Source organism: Lissotriton vulgaris, chromosome 8, assembly GCF_964263255.1.
Source record: "Lissotriton vulgaris chromosome 8, aLisVul1.2, whole genome shotgun sequence".
Lineage (NCBI taxonomy): Eukaryota > Metazoa > Chordata > Amphibia > Caudata > Salamandridae > Lissotriton > Lissotriton vulgaris.
The window spans coordinates 1,365,846,085-1,365,870,373 of record NC_141696.1 but is presented as its reverse complement, the minus strand read 5'-3'; the positions used below and the strand labels follow the sequence as shown (position 1 = coordinate 1,365,870,373).

At 49.0% G+C, this 24,289-nt stretch overlaps 1 long non-coding RNA gene across 1 annotated transcript; it reads right to left on the bottom strand.

Annotated features, from left to right (window-relative positions):
• Window positions 1-597: 597 nt before the first annotated feature.
• LOC147698749 (uncharacterized) lies at window positions 598-5,545 on the bottom strand. Its single transcript, XR_015299224.1, has 5 exons — window positions 5,477-5,545; window positions 3,613-3,773; window positions 2,815-2,864; window positions 2,600-2,710; window positions 598-706 (listed from the first exon to the last, which is right to left on the bottom strand). It is a non-coding gene; the product is annotated as an uncharacterized LOC147698749 (long non-coding RNA).
• Between the last annotated feature and the right edge of the window lie 18,744 nt (window positions 5,546-24,289).

The following is a 24,289-nucleotide window of genomic DNA, read 5'->3' as shown; positions in this document are numbered from 1 at the left end:
GATTGTTCCTTTTAGCCCCCAAACGTTGCGCCTTCACAGACAGGCAAAGCATCTCCTGCGGAGCGGGAGGCGCGAGTAGTTTTTGTAAGCCCCGGTGAAAGGGGGGCGGAGTCTCAGCAGCGGTGTTGGCCCTGCGGTCTCCTGGGCCTCAGTGTTCCACCAGTTTGTTCCTTTTAGCCCCCAAACGTTGCGCCTTCACAGACAGGCGAAGCGTCTATTTGGGGAGTATACTATGGTAATTGTCTTGTACTCTCACTTCTAAAACTAAACTCCAGTTTGAAGCAGGCAGTGCAACCACAACAAATCCAGAGACAGATCTGTGATACTCAAAATGTATCCTAGCATCTTGTTTGCTACATTTAAAGGGTGCAAAACATATGCATGTGCTTCAGATAGAGCTGCATGTGCTTCAGATAGAACTCGTCAAGTTGTGAGCACAGTTCTGCATTTATACCAGACGCACAGCTTAATTCAAAAGATGTCCACACAGACGCCATTTTCGTTTCATTATCAATTTAATACATAATATTTTCATTCGTTTCATCATCCACATGAAAGGCATCATGATTTCACTTTTCTTCTCATGCTGAAGCTATGTCTTCCAGGCCTTTGTCTAAAGCATGCCAGAAATCACTTTACTCCTTAGTAATCTTCATCATATCAACCCAATGCAATTCGGGCTACTTTAGTCCTTCTTCTGGGGTAACTACAAATTTGGAGAAAACCACGCTTAATAATTTTTACTCTTCTAAAACATGTGACATAATCGATGTTACATTAAGCAAATACCAAATAAACTTAACCCATGCATTAATAATCGGGACCTTGCAATTAATAAAAGAATGCCAAATAGTGTCCCCCATATGTTCTATACATCAATTTCAACATGTGTTGGGACCACATCTTAACCCCATGCAATACCTCCAAATAAACTTTAGAGAAAACGATGTTACCAAAAAATGCTTACTTCGTGCTCCCCGCCCGTCTAAATTAACCAAAAACAAAATAACAACCACACGCTCACCTTGCATATGTTACTACAAACGCTTCATGCTCACTTTAAACAATAAATCAAGCTCCAACTGCTTTTAGTGCCTCCCTTATGTATGTGCTAACCTCGCGTCCACACCACCTTGCTGTTGAAAAATCAAACATAACTACACCCACTTCCTGTGCTCCTCTGATCAACAAATTGAACTGAAAAACCAACTCCCATAAACCAATGTATCCCGCCCATCATCCCACTGCATTGTCATACCCAAGTGTTTGTGAACAGAAGACATGAAGTTGGTTGAGGAGTTTGAATTGTGCTCATTTGTGAACTGGGAGCCTGTGGAGCTCCTTCAGGGGTGATGTGATGTGAGTGTGGAGTGGGCGGTTGAGGGCGATTGTAGCTGCTGAGTTCTCAATAGTCTGCAGCCTTCTGTTGATCCCAACATAGATGGTTTTACCATAGTTCAACTTGCTTATAGCAGGGGAGTGCATGAAGGCTTTACAGGTGCTTATTGGGAGCCATTTGAAAATTTGAGTATGACCCTACACTTAGGACTCAAGAGTTTCCATAGTGAACACAGAATATTTAGAAGGGTTGTCTCCCTATGACTCACATTCAGAGTTCAAGCTAACATACTGGAACAATCTTGCATGCTATAATGCTCTGTAAATCAGGTTCACCCATTGATTCTTGTCCCTCATCAGTATTTAACCCCTTCAGCGCGGCGCAAATTTTCGGCTGTGCTGAAGGTTCTAATGAGCCAACGGGCTGATGACGGAACGGTTCCGTCATGAGCACAGCTCAGCCGACTCTCATGACGGAACCGTTCCGTCATGAGCATGGAAGGGGTCAAGAAATCGATTGGGGGGGTCATCAACCCGATGCCCAACTTCATTTTAAGTCAGTCTTTAAGGCTGGCTTCTGTGCCTGATAACTGGATGTTGGCTCTAGTAAAATCACTGTTGAAGAAAGTCAATGCCACACCTGAAATCTTGCCCAATTTTTTGCCCATTTTTGTTTTTCCACGCCAGCTAAAATTTTGAAAAAGTTAGTCAGTGCTCAACTTGAACCACATAATCGTCTTCACCCTTCATCCAATGTTTCATTGATCAAACTAGTTGTTAAAGGAACCTTCCTCTCTTCTCCACCTCTACCAATTCAATTCAATCCAATACAATCCAGAGCATATGGTAAATGCTATCTATTATTCCAAAAGAGCCAGGGAACGCCTTTATTATCTCATACACTGGAAAGGTTATTGTCCAGAGAACAAGTTGATGGTCATAGGAGCCTGGCGGGCACATCCATGCAGCTGTATTGGTATGCTAATTCAACACTAAGAACCCAGTAGGCTGGGTCCTCGGGGTGTGCTATCATTAATGTCCAGCTTTAATGGGGCCCTGGGACCTGGCACATGTGAGTAGTGAAGCAGGATAATGTGTGTGAAACCTTCTGATTGGATGTGCCCGGCTTGAAACACACACCTGCAGAATCTGATTTAAAAAACACAAGATGAGTCTCACAAGTCTTTGACATCTCGCGAGAGTGTTGGACAACTTGGGCGTGGTTTACCATATACATCTCATCCATCTGCTGACTCATCACCTGTTATTTGAGATACTGATCACAGTAGTAGCATCGTGTGTCTTGAGTTTCAGCCACTTGTTTTCAACTGGAAATCTCCAGTCCAGGCCTTTGCTCAATGCTCAATGGTGACTTGCAAAAAAAACAAAAACAGAAAAGAACATTAACAAAGCAGCAAGCCATCTGATCATGAAGGTATAGTAAGAAGCAAGTATACTGCAAAGAAAAACATTTACCTTGGGATTAATCAGGACTATGGGGTGCAGACCATATCTTCTGAAAAGACCTGTATGCAAAATTAACACAAAGAGTTAAAGCACAGTAAAATATTAAGTTTTAGCTTTTGCAGTGCTAAGGAAATAGACTATTACAAGTGCAGAGACAAATGGATATTCTGGTACCCTTAGAATTTTAATGGTGTTGGTGGACAAGAATTACCAGGTTAAAAAGGTTGTAATCAGGTTGTAATCAAGGTTGTTTGATTTTAACATATGTTAAAAGGAAAGATAGCAAACAATCATAATTTAAAGTAAAGGATATTATGTAAAACAGGAAATTAGAAGGTGTATGTGTGTACTAATTAAACTGAAAACAAGCAATGTTTTTTTATTAACACTTATGCAAGTTCCGTAATACTGTCCAAGAATTCTACCACATGCATTAAACCATCTGTAGGGAAGAAGGACAAGATAATATGAGGGCGGGCAACTGGTTTGAAATAATTTAGAAAAGGATTGCAAAGAAATAATTAGCATTAGCCAACTACTTCTTTTCCATATTTAGCTGAACTAGAAAAGGGCATTGAAGCTGAAGCACCAACAGCACAATATCAGTGATTAAGAATGATCACATGTACAAAACAAGGCTGAACAGTCCTAAAATGATCACCAACTGGTATTCTCTCTCTCCTCATTCCATTCCCCTTTCTCTTGGTGGACTGGCATGGTATTTTTTAACAATAAGGAAGCTGGATACCAACTTATGTAAACCATCTAACTCCCACAAGAACAAGCATACCAGGTTACTGTACTCACCATTCCATTATTGCAGGTTGTGTACGCTTCACCATCCAGGATTGCATCGGGAAGCACTCTTTAAGCAGCCACACCCAATTGCCAATGTAAGTACAAAGTGATAAAGAAGCTCTCCTGTGGGCTGACCCAAAATATGAATGGCACTTTCGTCAAGCAATGGCCTAAGGGGTCGGGAAAAAAATTGAACAAATGGCTGAAAGGGGCTGAATAACGATACACCACTCATTATGCATTGGGAAGCCTGGTTAGGCAACCAGCAGGCCCACAACCAAGTTTGTGTTGGCAAGAAAGGCTGGAGGTTGATGAATTCTATTTAGAGCCCTCAATTCACCGTTGATTCATACTTCCTTACAGACAAAGTGATTGTTTCAGTGTGGACGGGAGTACCCGCTTGTGTCAAATGTCCTGGGCTATTTACCAATAAGCACAGTGGCTCTGGATAAGCAATGATAGGATCGAATGAGTGAAAACATACTAAAGGAGAGAGAAGGGACTAAGACTTCTCTGACTCCCCCTCTATAAATTAAATCTCACTCAACTAAAAGCAATAGTCCAAGATTGGCTGGAGCTACAAGTCATTTAGTTATCCACATAGGAAAGGTAAATCTCATATCTACTCTGACCCAGGAAAAACAAAGGGAAGACAACAAATGCCTTAATACTGCCCTCACACACTTTGCAGTGTCATGCTTCATCATAGGGCCACATCATACATCCAGGTGCAGATCAACACTCTGGATGGAGCGCAATGTGTTTTTTTGTTTACGAAGAACAGTGGAGAGGGTAGACAAAGGAAGGAAAATGTGATAGAACACACAGAAGACATGTACAAAAACGTGATACAACTCAAGACAAAAGAAGGGGAGGTTTAGTCCCCTGTGAAACGGGGCCAAACAGTGCAGTACATCTACCTAAAACAATCTAAGGGTCATCATAAATTCTTTTTTTCTCTCTGTGAACCCCTGGTAGGATTAAAAATACACTTAGGGGTATAAAGGGGAGGTCCCTATAGCCCCACTGCCATTACCAACATGTTTCTGCCAATGTTATGCCCCCACAAGTGTCGTGCTGGCATTCATCAGGGTGTTGGTCCCTAGTTGATGTTCTTCACCCAACTCGGGTGTTTTACCTTTTTATTCAGTCTGTAGGTAATATGCAATTTTTTATACTCTGCAGAATTTCGGAGAGGGAACTAATTCCTATAAAAATGAAAAAAAGGGGGGAAGAGAAAACATAAAACCGCTCAGGTTTATGTACACCTATGTCTGTGTGTTCCTCCTATCTAAGATCAGACATTTATCTTCAACCCATCAATTTAAAAACAGCCAGTCTCTCAGTAAAAGGCCCAGAGCACAGGAGTGACTGAGCCTCTATCCCACCCACCTGTGGCAGCCACACTCCCAAGTCACATCCGATTATTTCATCATCCTACATACTATACACTTGCCTCCAATGTATACCATCAATCTCTCAAATGTTCGTGATGTTTTCCTTTTATACTCACACAAGTTCACAAGAATTTCTCTGAACCAGGGACTTAAGTGGGACTGTGCTCTCGCCTTCACATTGTGGAATACAAAACACACATAATGGTTGTGCAAGCATGATGATAGCTGCCATATCTTTTACCAAACGCCCTCCGTTTTTTGTATCTCTAAGTGTAAATAGTTCCACTGCCTGCTTGCAAAAAAGTGTTATGCCTAGTATATTCCTCCCCAAAGTCCATAATTGTTCAAAGAAAAAAGGGGGTGGAACAGTGGTGCTACCACAGACACACAAATCGGGCGCAGCCCGACTCTCAGCCAGTTTCCCCGCACTGAGATTGTCAAACTCTGTGCCTACGCACACCTCTCTGTTAACTTACTAGTCACAAGAGACACGCAGGATGAAGTCCTCATGTCAGTCCACCGCCAATAAGGATTGACCGCCATTACCGTTGTTATATAGTGTAATGCGTGTCTTCAAGAGAGCCCAAATCCCGGTCCCGGTCACGTGATCGCAACACGGCTCCCAGCCAAAAACAAGGAAATTGAAAGAGGACTCTGTTAGGTAGAATATGTTTGGGGCCACACAGTCCCCGCCATATTAAAAGAACCTCCTTCATTCTCTAAGGCATTACGCACCTACATATAACTGCTGTTTTATGGACACCATTACATCTTAAATGATTTGCTATCACTAATTTCCTTTCAGGGTAAATAGCTAATGATTCTCTTGTTTGAGTTATTCTATTTGCAAACCATTTCAACTTCTCTTTTTCTCCGTATTTTCAGATAAAAAAATACAATTCAAATTCAGCCCTTTGCGCTAATCCCCGTCCAGGAAGCCTGATTCATATGCACCCCTATATATTTGTATCTTACTCCTAACTGTCACACACTGTTAAAGACAGTATAAGCACACTTTTAAATGGATCCCAAGGGGGGATACTGCAGAGCTAAGATCCTCATTCTCAGCTCTATAGTATATCCATTTGTGTCAATAAGAATGTGCCTCAGTGGTACAAGAAAGGACAAATTAAAATATCTAACCAGAATGGTCACCTATAAGAGGCTATGTGAAGTTCAGGCGTTTAGAGGGGATTGTCACATTATTTCATTGGTTACAGAGTTTAGAGAGTTTACCAGCGAGCGGACACTAGGATGCAGGACGGTGGAGTAATGAAGTGTTAGAGGGCTTGACTAGCGATAAAAGGTAGGCGGAGACCTGAAGGCAAGGTAATTACGAGACGCTAGTTGCTTTAATGTTGATTCCATGCTGACATGATCCAGTTTTTTAGACAGGAACTCAAGCGCATGGGATATAGCGGTATTCACACGGCTTAGTAGTTCAGGTATGAACATTTAGATGTGCAGTGGGTACTTGGTAATGGTTGGTGTGAGGCTTTCTTTTGACACTGGGCAGTCTGGCATGGAGATTGTACACCACTTTGGTTGCATGGTAGGAGCACAGGGATGAGAGCACTGATTTTGACTTGGGTCCCATTGTGACAAAATTACACTATGATTGCATGAACACGGGGTTGGTCGCGGACATCCCGTATTACAGGTTTAAGACAATTTATGTTTTGTTGGTTTCAATGACAGTATTCCCCTGACAAAGGTATTTTAATACCGAAATGCATTGGGATTACCTGAATATTATGCTGTGACGAACACATGTACATGATGTAATGTGCAGAGAAAAAATCAAGCAAGAAAATTGTTATTAAAAGACAAAGTTTTCAAGAAACTGAATTTTCTTTATTGTAGATACAACCAACTTTTTCATGAACTTTGAATCAGAAAGAATACTTTTTGTTATTAATCTGTGAACAAGAAATGTGTATTAGCACTATTATGTTTCAGATATTGGCACCCATTAGGGGCATGTGAAAAGTGCGCCATTCTCAAACAGTATCTGTTTGTTTGTTTAGTTTGTTACTGACCAGAGCCAGTCAGTTTGAATGGCAGCACCGCTTTCAGTACAAAGATTAAGAAGGAATCTTGTAAAATTAGCATAGATAAAAAATTGGTGTGCAGAGTGTCACATTCTCTTTTGTCACCTATAAGAGGTAACACACATTGGGGCAGATGTATCAAGATTCCATTTTACGATTCCTAAATAGCGATTTTTAAGGAATCGCTATTTAGAATTAGCAAAATGGAATGTATGAATAAAATCGCTATTTATTTGCGATTCCTTAATCTTCCTTATTTGCGAATTCGCATTTTGCGAATTCGCAAATAAGGAATAATTTCCCATGCATTCCTATGGGCCAGGAGGCTCATAGGAATAATTGTGAAGTAATTCTCAAATTGCGAATTCGCAATTTGCTAATCGCAATTTGAGAATTATTCCAAGGGTGCAGGGGTGTCTCAAAGACAACCTGCTGCACCCCTGAAATGTACATGTATGTGCATATGGCGCACATAAATGCCCTATGGGTATGTGTGTGCGTCACATGCCACCATCAAAAATGCTAAATTGTGCATTTTTTAAAGACTTCGCAAATTACCATCAACTACAACTTGGTGGTAATTTGCGAATTCTTAAACTTATATCGCAATTCAAAAATGCTTCATACATAGCATTTAAGGAATCGCAAAATTGTGATTCCTTAAATGCTATGGCAAAATAAGGATTCGCAAATTTTTGCTATTCCTTATTTTGCGAATTTTTGATGCATGCCAAAACATGCAAAAAGACCTTTTGCGATTCGCAAAGGCCGAAATTTTGAGAATTTCGGCCTTTGCGAGTCGCAAAAGGCTTGATACATCTGCCCCATTGTCTCACCTGTTTCTCCCTACATAAAAACCACAAGTGCTCGCCTTTCCCAATATCACAAGGACTAGTTATCTTCTTGTTATGCCATGTAGTTGAAACCATGGAATACAGTCATTGAGTCCATTGGTATTACTCTTGAGCCTCTCAACCCAGTGCTGTTCCCCTAATAAAAGGAAGTTCGTGATGTTACTTCTGTCTGGTGGAATGAAAGGTTTGTCAAGTACTGTCCATCTCAGCTCTAGTTCACTGTGACTACACTCGTGAAAATGGGACGTCATTTTGGTGTTCGTTTTTCCGCAACGTATCATGCTCATGTGTTCAAGTATGCAGGTCTTAACGTTCCGAGTTGTCGTCCCAACATACTGCATGTTCCACAGACATTTAAGTAGATAAATAACATTTTCAGTGTTGCACGTAGTGTGTCTTCTCAGTTCCCATGGTCGACTAAGACCAAAGTCCACACTTTTCCCAATAATGGAAAGTGGACACGCCCTACAGTAGCCACTTGAATAATGACCTGCTACTGGTAGTAGGGTCAAATTCATGTCCAAATTATTGGGGGCATTCCTCAATGTCCTTGGGCGAGTATTGACAATGATGTCTTTAATACTAGCACTTTTCCTAAATGAGAAAAGTGGCATCGGTTGGTCCAGTCCATTTGAGTTCAGAATCCTCCAGTTGTTTTGTATGATTTTTTTCACATGGTTGGATGCTGTATTAAATGTTGTTAACAATAAAGGGTATGGCTCTGTATCAGTAAGGCTGAGCCCTTTAAACTAAACGACAAGAAAAATGCCAGTACTGATCCATTATTTAGATTAATTTAACCATAGGTGCATAAACCACAAGACAATACACCCAAAAGCTCATTAATAGCTTTTATTTCAATAGCACAAATGTTTTTTCAACAGTTCTCTCCTATAGGGAACACATATCTACATGTGATGAACAACCATGAAATGTGAATACATTTAGACACAGGGACTAGTGATGAACTCACTCAGTATCACATCAAACACACTCAACCTATTTGGTGCAAAACAACAATGGGGGACAAGTATACCACCTAAGAAACACCTTAGATGCCAAACAAAGCTGGGGATGATTTTACAAAAAGATTTTTCAATATGTACACCCTATACAATATTTACACTACTATACAACCAATGAAATATTTACAATAATTGGGCATAACACAACCAAGCCTAATTTACAAAACCACTGTTTGGCAAAATCTCTAGTCTACGTGTTTCAAATCCCTTTATTCTGGAAAGGGGCGACCAATCGGTCCCCCCGAACGTATGGTCGAGTACCACGATCCCCCCGGGAAGCCATCTTGGGCGGGAGGCGAGTCTCGGCTGGTATGCCCGAAGCGGCGTAGCCGGGGCGCGCCTTTTTCCCGCCCTAGAGTGGGCTGGCCTAGACACCAACACGGCCGGCCACGCCCTTGGAGGCAGGCGGGGGCAGGTTCACGCCCACCCTGAAGACGGATAAAAGGAGCGGAAGCCAACAAAGCATCCTCTTGTTCCTGTGCTCTGAAGCTGCACCTCCCCGCTGCACGTGAGCTCGAGACGGAACGAAGAGCAATTTTGAGCGTTGTAATCCCTCTTTTTGTTTTACAGATATCCCGTCTAAGAATGCCTAAGAAGGTCGGAAAGCGGGTCGGTACCGAGGAGATGCTCCGCATGCTCATGAAGGAGATAGCCGATCTGAAGAGAAAGGTTGAGGCTAAGGACGGGGAGGGAGGACCGAAACGGCCTTTACAGGGAACAATTCCCGGTGGAAAGAGCAAGAGGCCCAGAAGGGGAGCACTTGGGGGGGAGACTCCGGTTCCCGAAGCGCCACGAGAGGAGCCAACCCCGGCGCCAAAGGAGGGGAACCCAATCCCTGTGGTGGTCACCCCTGCGAACAGGGAGGATATGCCCCCCGAGTTAGCGGCGCAATTGGCAGCGTGGTTGGGAAACGATAGCGAGGGCGCCACGGCTGACGACGCCCGGGCAGTGATGAGGCAACTGCGGGAATCTAGGGAGGCTGCGAAGACTCCATCTCCTGTTCCCCCGCAGGTCCCAGCGGTTGGAAGTACAGCAGGCCCAAGTTCGGGGACAAGCGTGGGGTCTACTTCAGGTAAGCGGCCATTGCCGATTGCGGGGGGGGACTCTGCACCTTCTCGAAAGGAGAAGATTGCCCAGCACGTCCCACTAGAAGTCAAGGAATTGATTTGGGCGGACAAATATGTAAACATGTTTTCATTGCTTACCGACCATTACGAGATCGAGCATGTAAAGAGTCAAAAGGAGCTCATGCATCCGAGTGTTTGGCGCGCTAAAATGGCCGCCTTTAAGGTCGATGAGACCATTGGTACTTGGGGCAGAGCGTGGGGAATTTTTACTTCCATCATGGGGGAGCGCAGACCTGAGTTGTTGACCGAGTTACCCATTTATCAGTCACGTATTATGGAGTATTCTGTGGCATATGGGGGCAATCAGTGGTTCTGCTATGATAATCTGTTTAGAAAAGCTAAGGAACACAACCCGTTGTTGTCCTGGGACTGTTACGACTCTGTGTCTTGGCAAAAAATGGAGAGTACAGGGATGTTGAAGGTGCCATTAGTAGGGAGTAACGGGGGGGAATCCTCCCGCCAAAACTCTGGGACGCCCTTTCGGACGGGTACAGGTAACGAGTCCCACACGAAGCCGAGTGGCAACACAGGTAAAAGGGGGATCTGTTGGAATTTTAACAGGGGCAAATGTACCAGGCCCCAGGGGTCATGCAAATTCAGACATGAGTGTGGGGGATGCGGGCAGCCATCCCATCCTGAGTCCATGTGCAGAGCCAAAACTGGTGATAACGGTGGTAAGGGAGGCGCCAAACAGGTCTAATATAGTCCGAGGGGCGCCTTTACCGACCCCGATTGATACCATGGCAATGATTCCTTGGCTCAGTGAATACCCAGATTATGCTTCCGCTGGGGTGTTGCGGAACGGGTTTTCATATGGTTTCCGCATCCCAGTGGGGGATTTTCAGGGGGTACCGGACTGTAAGAATCAAATGTCGGTCTTACAGCACACGGCGGTGGTGCAGGTAAAGATTAGGAAAGAGGTGACTCGAGGTCGTGTCGCCGGTCCATTCGATTTGCCACCAGTTGCTAATTTTGTGTGTTCTCCTCTAGGGGTGGTTCCCAAGAAGGACCCGGGTGAGTTTCGGCTGATACACAATTTGTCAGCCCCACATGGTCTTTCCGTGAATGACGCGATAGATCCGGAAGTATGTTCGGTGCGGTACGCATCTTTCGATGAGGCCGTTGCCATGTTGAATCGCCTGGGGCCCGGGACGCTGATGGCCAAATCGGACATCGAGTCAGCGTTCCGGTTGCTCCCGGTACACCCAGACGATCAGCGTCTCCTTGGTTTTCAGTTTCAGGGTCGCTATTACATGGATAAATGTATGCCAATGGGATGCTCGATTTCATGTGCCTATTTCGAGAAATTCAGTTGTTTTCTGCAGTGGGTATTCACGAGGAAGACAGGTTTACAACATGTTATGCACTATCTCGATGACTTTCTGTTTCTGGGGGCAGCCGGGGATTCTGAGTGTGGACAGGCCTTACATGAATTTTGTGTCCTAATGAATCAATTTGGTGTGCCATTGGCGCCAGGTAAGACGGTTGGTCCCTCGACCTTAATCGAGTTTCTCGGGATCGAGCTCGTCTCAGTGGAAGGTTGTTTTCGTTTACCTAAAGAAAAGGTGTTAAAATTCAGGTTATCCCTTGAGACATGTATTCGTGCAACGAAAGTGAACTTACATCAATTGCAACAGGTGGTAGGTCAGTTGAATTTTGCCCTAAGAGTAATGCCGATGGCACGCCCCTTTTCCCACTCGATTGCACAGTCCATGGTCGGCTTGAAGGAAGGACATCATTGTACGAGACTCTCGGCGGAGGTTCGCCAGGACATGCGCATTTGGATTGCATTCCTGGCGGATTTCAATGGTCGAATTGTCTGGAATAAACCAGCAGTGTCTTCCGAGGAGTTGGGACTATGGACAGACTCGGCGGGGAGTGTGGGTTTTGGCGCCATATTGGGTACACAATGGTCGGCTCAAAAATGGCCGTCATGGTGGCATGAGTGCGGGTTGACGAGTAACATTGCTTTTCTCGAACTGTTCCCTATTCTGGTGGCCTTGAAAACATGGCCAGAAGGGTTTAGGGGTCACTCTGTGGTTTTCTGGTCTGATAACATGACCGTGGTTGAGTGTATCAATAGTCAGGCAGCACGTTGCAAATTGATTCTGAGACTACTCAAGGAAATTGTGTTGTTGTGCATGCAACTAAATGTACTGTTTAGGGCGCGGCACGTGCCGGGGGTGATGAACCAAGCGGCTGATGCGCTCTCTCGTTTCCGTATGCAGGCCTTCTGGGGTTTTCTGCCCACAGCGGACCCGGTGGCGGCACCCTTTCCCGAAGCTCTCTGGTCTCTCGGTGCCCCGAACTACAAGACCTCGTGGGAGAGAGTTTAGCACCCAGGACGAGGAAGGCATATGAAGGGGCGTTCCGTTCCTATTGGGCCTTTTTGGGTACTGCCGGGAGGGAGCTTTGGGGTCTGGAAGAGTCTGTAGTAAGATTCCTGCTCTCTTTACGTCACGCAGGCAAGTCAGTAGCTACGGCCCAGAGGCATCGGGCCGCTATTTCCTTCATGGCAAGGGCTCATGGGATCCAGGACCCGACAGCGTCTTTCGTTGTGCAGAAAGCGCTACGGGGGTGGCAACGCCTTGAGGGTCGCAGAGTAGACGATAGGCACCCGATAGGTTTGGATAGGTTGGCCCTGTTATTATCCGTGCTACCGGTAACATGTTCATCCCAGTACGAAGCAGTGTTGTTCCGAGCCGCATTTGCATTAGCATTCCATGGGGCTATGCGGGTAAGCGAATTAGTGGCAAAGAACAAGCAGGATACGATGGGGGGACTGTGCCGGGAACACATTCAGGTCAGAGAGGAGACGATGACGGTCTCGTTTGTAAAGTCCAAATCCGATCAGGATGCAATCGGGGACTGTGTAATCATCCAGAGGATCCCCGGGTCTGCCATGTGCCCTGTTGGGTGCGTAGAAGCATATTTAGCGCAGAGGGTGGCAGCATGGGGGGGGACCTTGTTAAGACACGCTGACGCCACCCCACTGACGAGGTTTCAGTTTCAGCGGGTGCTTGCGATGTCGATTTCTGCCGCGGGCTTGAACCCCGGCGACTTTGGGACCCATTCCTTTCGGATAGGGGCTGCTACGGAAGCTACAGCCAGGGGTCTGAATGTTGATCAAATAAAACGTGTGGGGCGTTGGTCCTCGAACTGTTATAAGAGGTATGTACGGTTGCACATGTTGTGAAGCTGTAACGATGTACTCACGCTTCTTGTTTTTTGTTTGGTTTTCAGTTGCGCAAGCCTACGAGGCGGGGCGGACTGTCCAGTCGACCCGACACCGGGGGGCCAGCGGTCAGACATTACCGGCTGTGAAAAAGGAGGTGTGGGTCGTGGGCCACTCATACGTGAGGCGTGCCGCGGACGTATTCAAAGCAGGTGACATGATTCACGTGGCTGGGGAATACGGGTACAGTGTGTCCTTCTACGGAAAGGGCGGGCTCTGTATTGACCAGTTTCAAGCATTTTTCGAGGTTTTGTTAGGGCGGACAAGGTCACCGCCGTCTGTAGTCATAGTACATCTTGGGGGCAATAATTTGGTGACCACTGGTAGACGACTTCTTCTTCAGGCGATGCTTTCCACGGTAAGTTGGTTGGCGAGAAGAGTTCCAGGGTGCACAATTGCATGGTCCCATATGATCCCACGGAAAGTGTGGCGGGGGGCTATTTCTGTTTCTGCGCTGAATCATTCAGTAAGGAAAATTAATAATAAAATGAGTAGATTGTTTCGTTCAAGTACACTGCATTCTGTTTCGCATGGTTGTATTAAAGGGGACAGTATGTATTTGGGGGACGGTGTTCATTTGTCCCGGGTGGGGAACGAATTACTCATAGGAGACTTCATAGCATGGTTAAGGAGTTTACAGCATGACCTTTAGGTAGGAGTGTTTTGTGGGGGGTCCGGATAGCCGGTCAACTATCCGGCCTGTGGCGGTAAGGTCATGATCGGTGAGCAGTAATTGGAAGATCCCTATGAGGGGGCGTCACCCATTACGGATGGGAGCGCGCGGGGGAGGTGGCCAATTGGCCCCTCAATGGGGAGGCGGTCCTGTCTAAGGAGAGGCCGCCGGAAGGAAAGGAAAGGTGGTCAAGGATAGGAGGGGCTACGGCCCCTCCTGGGGAATTTCCCGGGGCCAGGACATCTGCGACGGCAGATGGGTAAGTTGTGTGGGGTGCGGGAGGGGGTTTACGCTACCTTTTAGACACCTCACACGAGTCCTCGAACGACCGTTAAATGGCGTCAAGTTTATTTGGGCCCCCGTCAAGTACAAAGGGAAATTGGTAAATGCACTTGAGGTACGCCTCTGTGCGGTCGCCCCTCTCACAAGTGAGGGGGGTATTTCTGGTTTAGGGATCTGACACCGGTTACGACCTTGCCGTTGGCCCTTAACGTTAGGATGTACAATTTCAAGTCAAATGTTTTGTAGGATGTTAGTTCGGCTAGGAGAACCTTTGTATTAGAGATCTGTTAAGGTTAGCCAACATCGTAATGTGGAAATGAAATTGTACATTATATGAAACTGTTATTTTAATGTTTTCTTTTGTTTCATATTTTAATAAATACGGCCGGGAAGGGTGACTCCCTTCCCGCCTTCCAAAAGTTCAAGAACTGTTTCCGGTTTCCCAATTCTTGGGGATTGTGTTGAGAGGGGGTGGCGGGTATCTCGGCCATATTGGAATTCTCTTCAGGACCAAAAACTGTAAAGCAAAAAAGAAAAATGTATGACAATTGCCTGTTTAAAGACCAAAGAACGCTCACATCTCTTCTACTGCCTCAATGTTTGCTTACCTATTCAGAAAAAGGCCACAAGGTCTAGTTTCAAGGAAATCAAGGAATCGAAAGTCTCTGTGAAACAACCAGGAGGGTTGGGAGAGAAAAGAGGGAGAAAGAAGAAGAGGGGGAAAGAAAGGGGAAAAAAACAAATGTTTAACAAGTCATAAATGGATCAGTCAACCACCTAACAGGCTTTCCAAGTCCTGTGAACACCTACTTGATGAATGTTACCTTTGAGGATTCTTGAGTTGTTAGACTTATTGTTCAAATAAGCGGCGATGACGGCATCCTGTTTATAAACAGAAAAAAACATGGGCTTGACTCCCTTCATGACTTATAAAAATGAATGAAACCACACCCCTTCTTCTAAAGCTCTCCAACTGCTCTGAAGCATTCACATACCACCAAGCGCCAGCCGGCGCGTTGACCGATCCTGCTTCTATTGAGCAAATGTCTCAGTGGAGTTCCGTGCTGTCGATAAAGCATACATTTGTAAATTCAGAAACCGATCGTTGCCTTATCGTTTTCTTCTCCATATGGATATATGTATAAGTTCGGCTTACCGTCAAAAACACAAAAAGTTCCCTTTCGAGTATAAATCACGAACGCAATAATGTTAGGAAGCGATCCTTGGTCATACACGTAAATACGTGCCGACGCTGCCCCCAGTTCTGGGAATTGTAGTTCCCTTTGCCTCCAATGAACATGCGCGTGAGTACTAAAGCCGGCAGAGTTCCGTGTTTTTGAATAGTCTCTTACTGCCCAAATAAACATAAATGAAAAAATTCAAGTTAAATGGAAAAAGGGGCGTGGCTTGGCCGGCTGCAAGATGGTCTCACCTTGAGTGGATTCTGCCGGCCAAGCTTTCCATCCGACAATAATCCTGCAGCCTGAGCGATCTCTGCTGCTATCCCACACTGCCTACCTGTTGGCGTGGGTGTCTGGAACCGGCTGCCGCCGTTCTTGCTGATCCCGGGGGTGCTGGGGCTGAGGACGGGGCTGCTGGTCCGGGGCTGCCTTTGGGCCTCGTGTGTCTCTCCGTCCCGCTTGCGGTGTCGAGCTAGAGGCCGCAGCACTAGGAGGGTGCCTGCGGCGGGACATCTATCACCCACCGGTGAGTGTTACTTCCCGGGGGGGGGAGGCTGGGGGAGGGCTGTGGGCTGCTGCTGCCAGTTCTGCTCCTGGGGCTCTGCGGCCTGGCTGGGGCCTAGTACCGGCTGCGGCCTTGCCCGGCGGCCTGGTCCCGGCCTGGACGCAGGGCTAGCTGGGCTGCGGGGGCGGTGCAGCAATAGTTCTGGGTCCCCCCGGGCCGGCACCTCCCCCCGTGGGGCTCGGGCCTCTGACTCTGCGGGCTGTGGTCGGGCCGGGCTGCGGGTCCTGTCATCGCGGCTTGAGCATGGTTGGGGCCTCCGGCGCGTTCCCGGCTCTGGCAGTGCGGCGGTCCCGGTGGCTACGGGGCTCCCTGGTTGAGGCCCCCCGACCTACCATCCTACCCTCCGGGGAGCATCTACTCGGCGGCGAGGAGTGGCGCTGGGGGGCGCCGGCTGACACTTCACCCCTCTGACTGCTCTCATAATGGGGCCCATTGAAACAGCACCTCAATTCCATGTGTGGGCCCCAGCCTTTCGGCATCCAGCTGTTCTAGGTTTCGCTTCTGCCTGTGAGCCTCCTCCTTGACATCTGCTCGCAGTCTGCAGGTTCGGTGCGTCCCCTGTGCTGTGGGGTGCAATACTGTCCCCAGTGTTGAGGATCTGCGGCCTGCTCTGGTGACAGTCCCTGGTGCTTCAGTCCTGCTGTGCCCTGCCTGGTCTGGTAGCTATCGTCCCGGGTGGTGTGCCGGTGCTGATTGGAGAGGACGCTGACCAGAGGCCCCTTCCTATCCCCAACTTGGCATTCTTCTGTGCTTCCACCCAGTGCCCCCTGAGCTGCCCGGAGCCCTGGGTTTGGCTGGCCTGGTGGGATCGGCGATTCCTGGTCCGTTTTGCTCCCCTTCAATGGCGTGGACTCGTGGTGCTGTGGTTGCTGGCGCCTGATAGCCTCAACTCCCCCCTGGGGCCCCCTGGCTGCGATCCTGAGCACTCCGCTCCTTGTGGCACAGCTTGGGCCCCGACGCCTCTCCTGCTGTTCACCGGCTCCACAGTGCTTTGCCGCGTCATGGGAAAGTCACATCCCAAGCAGCCTAAAATTGCCTTTGACCTGCGCAGGTTCTCACGCAAGGATGGCGCGGGCCCTGAGTCGGCAGACTCTGGCGGCACCTCGGAGGTTCCCCCAGGCCGAGACGAAGCTCTCAAGGCGATCATGTTGGAGGTAAAGTCAGCGGTCACTGGCATTGCTTCCCAACTGGAGCAGCTCTCGGCTCGTCTCGACGCTGCAAAGCCAAGGTGGACTCGCACAACAATCAACTTCTTCGCGTCAAATCCAGGGTCTCAGATGCTAAGGACACTGCCACCCAGGAAAGACAGAGGCTGCTCCAGATGGACAAAATCCAGGCAGTCATTCGAGAGAAAAACGAGGACCTTCAAGCGCGTTCCCATCGAAGCAACCTCCGCCTGACGGATCTTCCGGAATCCACAAGTATCTCAAAGATGGAGGACTACATGGAGGACCTCCTCAGAGAACTGTTCGGCGACGTCCTTTCATCCTTCTTCGTAGTGGAACCGACACACCGCTCGCTGGGGCCACGCCCTCGTCCTGGCATGCCCCCGCACCCAATCGTGGCTAAAATACTAAACTTCTGCGACCGTGATGCCATCCTCCGGGCGGCCAGGGACAGGGGCACCATCACCCACCAGGGCAACACTCTTTCTTTCTACCCTGACTACACCGCGTCGGTGCAGGCTGCCAGAAGAGAGTTCCTACCAGCTAAGAAGATTCTCCAGATGCACGAGGTGGCCTACTCCTTGGCTTATCCGGCCAAACTGAGGGTTCGTCAGGGCACAAAAACGTTGACTTTCCCAGACCTGAGGGAAGCACTAGCCTTTCTAAGCGTCTGGACAAGGAATCCAGACACTCACCTGCCGGATCTTCACGCGAGGCCGCCAGCCAGCTGAGTGACAATGACTGATGGGTTTTGCTGGCTCCGTTATGTGCTCTTTGTTTGTTATTGCTATTTGCTTCTCCCCTGCTGACCCGGGTTTGGCCCCGCATTTCCTCCATCTTAATTTCATTTCTATTGCTCCTGGGTCGTCTCCCTTATCTTGCATTGTGTGCGATGTTCTCCTGGATAATGCGTTGCTGCTATGTGCGACCCTTTTTCTTCTCTGGACCTACTCTCCCACAGGTAGTTTTTTACCATTGTGTATGTTTGTAGCGCTTGGGCAGTGTGGACTTACTGTTAGCTCTTTGTCTGTTAATAGGCTGCTGTCCCTCTCTAGCTTGGCCACCCTGCCTTACAGCGGGGATGTACGCCGAGCCCTGCCATGCCCTACCAGGGATGATTCCCTACTCATTGGTTTTGCTGTCCCCGTCCAAGTTTGGGGTCCCTGGGGTGGGATGGGGGGTTTCTCAACCTGATTGGGGGGTTGGAATGGGTGGTGGGGGGGTGACTTGGGTGATGTTTCCGATTGTGCTGTTCTTTACCGACCTAGGTCTGCGACTTGTGGAGGGTGGTCTCGTTCTTTTGCCGCCTTTATGGCTTCCTTGTGTTGCTCTTTTACTGATGCTCTGTGCTCCTGCATGCTTGATCGTTTCTGACACGCCATATGTGGGGTTATTTCTGCCTGGTGGAGGGTGGGTTGGTTGTTTAGTTTTCTTGGCAGCAAAAAGGCTTTGTCGCGCAGTTTTTTTAATGATGCTCTGTGTTACCAGATGTGCCAATGCTCCTGTTACATATAGTTTAAGGTTAGCTATCCCTTTATTGTGCAGAGATTGCAATGCTGCCAGGGGGGCGGGGGTGGTGTTGTTTCTTGGAGGGATGGTCGAACTGTTTAAATGTCTCTATGTTTCCTTTGATTAGCTATTTATGCTCCTTGATGTGTGCCATGCTGCGCTTGCAATTTTGCTCATTCCTGTCGGGCTTGTGTGGCTCCCTGATGTGGTCCGGCGCACGGTCACCGTGGAGATAGTTTGACTCCTTCCGCCTGCCTGCGACATCACACCGGCGCTCCTGCTCTGGCACAGGCCCTCTCCTTCATTGGTCTGAGTCCTTGCCTCCCCCTGAGTGGCTTGTTTTCTATAGCGCTGCAAGCTGTCTTGCTCTCTTCAGTGGATCACCGGTCTATCCCGCGCTCCTCAGCTGTGCGGCCTGGTTAGTCTCTCTGCTACGCTCCCCTAGCGACACTTCCCTTTCCGTGCCCCCTCATGGCTAATCTGAAATGCTGGACGTGGAATGTCCGAAGCCTGAATGACTATCGTAATGCCCACCTGACCCATGCTCACTTACAGCGCCACTGCGTGGATTTTTGCCTACTGCAGGAAACCCATTTGCTTCCCAGCTCGGTGTCCAGGCTACAGGCGCGCTACTGGGGAGAAACCCACTCCTCAACGTATTCCTCTTACACCAGAGGGGTCTTCATTTTTTTTTTAAAAATATATCCTTTATTTGGTTCACAGGATAAAGAAAACATGAATTGTACAGTAGTTCGCTGCACGAAAACTCAAAACAATTGCATACATGGATCACGGAGCGAAACGTAAGGTACACTGTTGTTTCACAATGAAATACAATGGCGGAATCATCGCTCAAACATGTCTTCCTCGTTATCATGTTGTAATGGAGAGGTTAGGATAATAAAACGGGGAGATGTGGGGTTACCAACTTGGAGGTGTATGGCATGTGGTGTGATGGACATCTGATCACGTAGTGGGGGGGTCCGAGGGTGTTGTCGTGGTCGGTTCGTGTCCGTCTCAGTAGGACAGAGAGGGCGATGCGGGGCCAGCGGCGGGCACGCTGTGCGAGTGGAGCGCGGAGGGGGGGGGGCGCGGGGCAGTGCTCGTCCCAACTATGCGACGGGAACGCCGGCAACATGGCCAACAACAGCAGTGCCTGGTGTTGTGCACCTGTCTCTGTGTTCTCCGCTTGGGGAGGTATGTCCTGTGGGTTCTTCTAGTGCCTGGAATTCGCTGTGGAAGGAGTGTAGCATTTTGTCCCAAAGCGCCGCAATTGGGAATTTACGCAGCCCTGCTGTCTCCTCATTATGAAGGGATATGCTTTCTGCCTTTGCCCAGTTGTCCAGTGAGGTGACCTAGTGCTCCACCCTGGGTGGGTCTGTGCGCTTCCAGTGTTTAGTAATGAGCCTCTTTGCTGTAATAAGGCCAAGATCCCAGAGGCAAGAGGGCACCCTGTTGTGTTTGGTTCTGTGGTAGAGGCCCAGTAGGCACGCCTCCCACGTGTGAGGAATCGGCATCGCTGTGCTCCGCTCCAGTAGCAGCAACACCGACTGCCAGTACGTTTGGATCCGTGGACACTGCCACAGCACGTGTAAGAGATCCGCTCTCCCTGTATCGCATCTCGGGCACCCTGCCGTTGCGCCTGGAAAGTATAGATTTATCCTGTCTGGGGAGAGGTATGCTCTGTGTAAAATATAAAACTGGATCTGTTTAAAGCGTGCGTTGCGGGGAATGTTCTTGGGGCCCGCCAGTGTCACCGCCCATTCCTTGTCCGTCCAGGCCTTCCCTCTGTCCACCACCCATTTATCCCGCAGTGGTTGTAGGGTGCATTGTGTGTGGGAAAGCAGTGCTTGGGTTAGCCAGTGTACCACGTGTGTGCCATTTCCCATGACGTGCATGCACTGTATCAGTTGGTGAATGGGAGGTTCTTCAGTGATGTTTCCCCACTTCTGCGTGAGCGCTCTGATTATGGAAGCGTGTTGCAAGAACTGTCCTGCTGGTAACCCCGTGTCGGCGGCAAGTGTCTCGAAGGGTAGCAGGGCGCCGTCAGCGTATAGGTCTGCCATGGTTTCTATACCCGAGCGTGTCCACTGTTCCAGGGCCGTTTCTGTAACTACGGTCGCGGCCTTGGGGGTGCCTAGGAGCCCGAGCGCTGGAGCATACGGTGTAGTGGTTCTGGTGAGCCGTAGGCATCGAGAGTAGCATTTCGCAGCCACTGCCACGTGTAGTTGGGGGTGTTTCCTAGCGCTCGTCAGCGGGTGAAACAATGAGTGTATCTGTAGCGGGGCTAGTGCGCCCACAGCTGTGGCTGTGTCTTCATGATTCCTACCAGAGAGCGAAGCCACTACCCATTGCAGTTGCGCCGCCAAATAGTATAGTTCCAGGTTTGGTACCCCTAGGCCACCATCGCTGACTGGAACTTACAATTTCGTTAGTGCCACTCTGGGCCTCCCCGTGTTCCAAATCAAGTCTCTAAGCATGGTTTCCAATTCTCTGAAAATGCGGGCCGGGACGTATAGTGGAATGTTTGCAAAGTAGTACAAGAGTCTGGGCAGGACGATCATTTTCGTTAAAGTCACCCTGCTCGGCACGTTAATGGGGAGAGTTTTCCAAAAGGCGATCTGTGCCAGGTATTTGAACGTGTTTTGGTGCCACGGCAACCTCTCGCCATTGATCTTGAGCTCAGGGTCTGGGGTGTTAGGAGCAAATGGGTACGCCCCCGACTTGGCCCAGTTGACCCTTAGGCCGGACATGATCTCGAACGCTCGGAAGATGTCCGATAGTTACGGTGGTAGGTGTTCGAGGTCTCTGACGTACAGAAGTAAGTCATCCGCGTACAGCGATATTATGTGTGTGCCATCCGCCAGTGGAATGCCCCACTGTGTGCCGCTGTTACGAATTCGCTCGGCTAAAGGCTCCATCGCCAGTGAGAAGAGTAGTGGGGAGAGCGGGCAGCCTTGCCTGGTGCCCCTCCTGACTCGGATGGCCTCGGATAGCAGTCTGCCCGTGCGCACTCTCACCTCGGGCCTCCTGTATAGTAATCCCACCAGCTCAATGTAGTCGTCACCCAGATCAAACTTGCGTAGCACCGCTAGTAAATAAGGCCATTCCACGGAGTCGAATGGTTTTTCAAGGTCTAAAATTAAGCAGCCCGATCTCGGCCAGTTCTGGATTGCGTACTCCTGCACTCGGAACAGCCGTCTTATGTTCTGGGAGGTGCATCTTGTCAAAACAAAGCCGTTCTGATCTTTGTGCACTAAGGCAGGCACCAGGGCCGCCAGTCTTCGGGCTAGAGTCGATGCCAGGATCTTGTAGTCTGTGTTCAACAGAGCCAGAGGTCTGTATGAGCCGAGGAGCGTACCGTCCCTGCCCGGTTTGAGGAGAGAAACCCATGTTGCTTCATTCATGGACTTGGGTAAGGATGAGTCCTCTAACGCCGCCGAGTATGTTCTGAGTAGTTCGGGGATTAAAATGTCCGAGTAGGCCTTGTAGTATTCAGCTGGCAGCCCGCCCGGGCCCGGGGCTTTGCCATTGGAAAGGGCGAAGATGGCATCACGCAGCTCATCTGCCGGTAACGGCGATCCAAGATCGTCCCGTTGGCTATCAGTCGGAGTGGGGAGCGTCACTTCGTCTAGGTATGCCATTATATTTGGCTGTGGATTTCGCAGTTGTGACCGATATAGCCCATCGTAATGTGTCACAAAAGCGGCATGGATGTCCGCCTGTGTATACACCATTGTGTCGGCGGCAGGGCTTATCGCCGTCACCGGGGAAGATCGGTCTTCACGCCGTATCAACCAGGCTAACAGTTTGCCCGGTTTGTCGCTATAGCGGTGTGTGCGGGCCGAGTGAGCAGCATAGTTGACATGTTTTAGTCTACCCACTAATCTGTCATGATCCGCCCTCGCTTCCAATAGCCTAGTGTTGGCGCCCTCGGACGCTTCCCGTTCTGCTTGTAGCAGGTCTGCTTCTAGATGTTTTAGGTCATTCTCTATATGTCGCCTAGAGTGAGCCTGTGTGCCTAGACACAGTCCCCTGAGGACCACTTTGAATGCATCCCATTCTATCTGTGGCGTGGAATCAGTCCCATTGTTGTCCTCAAAGTGTTGCGCTGTCTGTGCACCTATCGAGGTCCTGAATGGGCCATCCAGCAATAAGTCAGGTTGCAGCCTCCAGGTGGGTACCGGCGGCCTTGGCTGTTCCCAGGCCAGGTCCATGAGGTGGGGGTTGTGATCTGAGTGTGTGCGGCCCATGTAGTGTGCGTCTCTGACGACTGGCAGCAACTCTCTGGTGACCAGGTACCTATCGAGGCGCACATGTAATTCATGTGCCCCCGAGTAATATGAGTAGATCTTGGTGTTGGGGTTGTGGCTGCGCCACGCATCTTGTAAGTCCCATTGTGCAGACCAGTCCCGGAGGGCACGCGCAGCGTGTTGCGCTGGGGAGTTGAGCGGTGGGGGGCGGGAACAGTCCAGGGCGGGGTCTAATGTGCAGTTGTAATCCCCACCCAGTGCCCACAGGATGCCGTGCCAAGGTGCCAGTGTGTTTGACAAGTGCGCTAGGAAGTCTGACAGCCCCGTGTTGGGTGCATAGATCGAGGCCAATACTAGTGGGTTCCCGTCTAACCTGCCCTTGAGAACTACATACCTCCCTCCAGGGTCCACTTGAGATTCCAGCGCGACCCATGGGGTGCCCGGGCGCACCCACACCAGTGTCCTTTGGCGTAGGAAGAGTGATGTGTGGCATACAACTGTCCCCGCCACCTGCGTCGTAAAGTATTGACCTCCGACTCACAGAGGTGTGTCTCTTGTAAGAGGGCTATCTGTACATGATGGCGTTTGAGGTATGAGTAAATCTGGTATCGCCTAGATGGTGTGTGCATACCCCTCACATTCCATGTACATATTTTAATCACAGACATTACAGTTCTTTAGCAAATCCCCTGTCCCACCCCCCCCGCCACCCCCGCAAGCCCCGCAATCCCCACCACATGACCAATCCGTCCACTGTTTATCAGGAGTACATTCAGTCTTGCACGCCATAGCATCAGTGTGAAAAGGGGGGGTGAATAGCACGGCTAGTGGAACAGTTAGCCATTTAACAAGATGAACATGTGGAATGCCAAAAGGTCGGAGGCCAAACATACTCCCGTCCATGCTCTCAAGGAGAGTAACAAAGTCTAATTCTGGGGGGGTTGCTATGCAGTGCTCGCTATAGCAATAGTTTGTATGTTTACAGTGTCATTCTATTTGGGCCGCCCCCCTTCCCAGGAAGTATATGGTAGCCCAGGCCACATGTGATATACAGGGGAGTCATATATTTATGCATTAAACACCATACATTACGTGTCTTGATCGGTCGGTTGTTGAGCAGGTGTTCTCAGGAACCGTGTGCTGATTGTACATTAGCTGCCAAGTTGTCTCCAGGCCTATATACATTAAAAAGGAATTGGCCCAGTTGTCGGCTCCCAGTGTTCAGTGGGGGCTGAGTGTGGCGCCTTCCGACCCGAGAGTCACAGTCGGCCAGTGCGACACAGAGTGGGTCCGCAGTCTCCTCGTGGTTAGCGCCGCAGGTTTCAGTAAGGGGCTCCAGGGCGTCGTATCCCATGAATCGATCAGTTG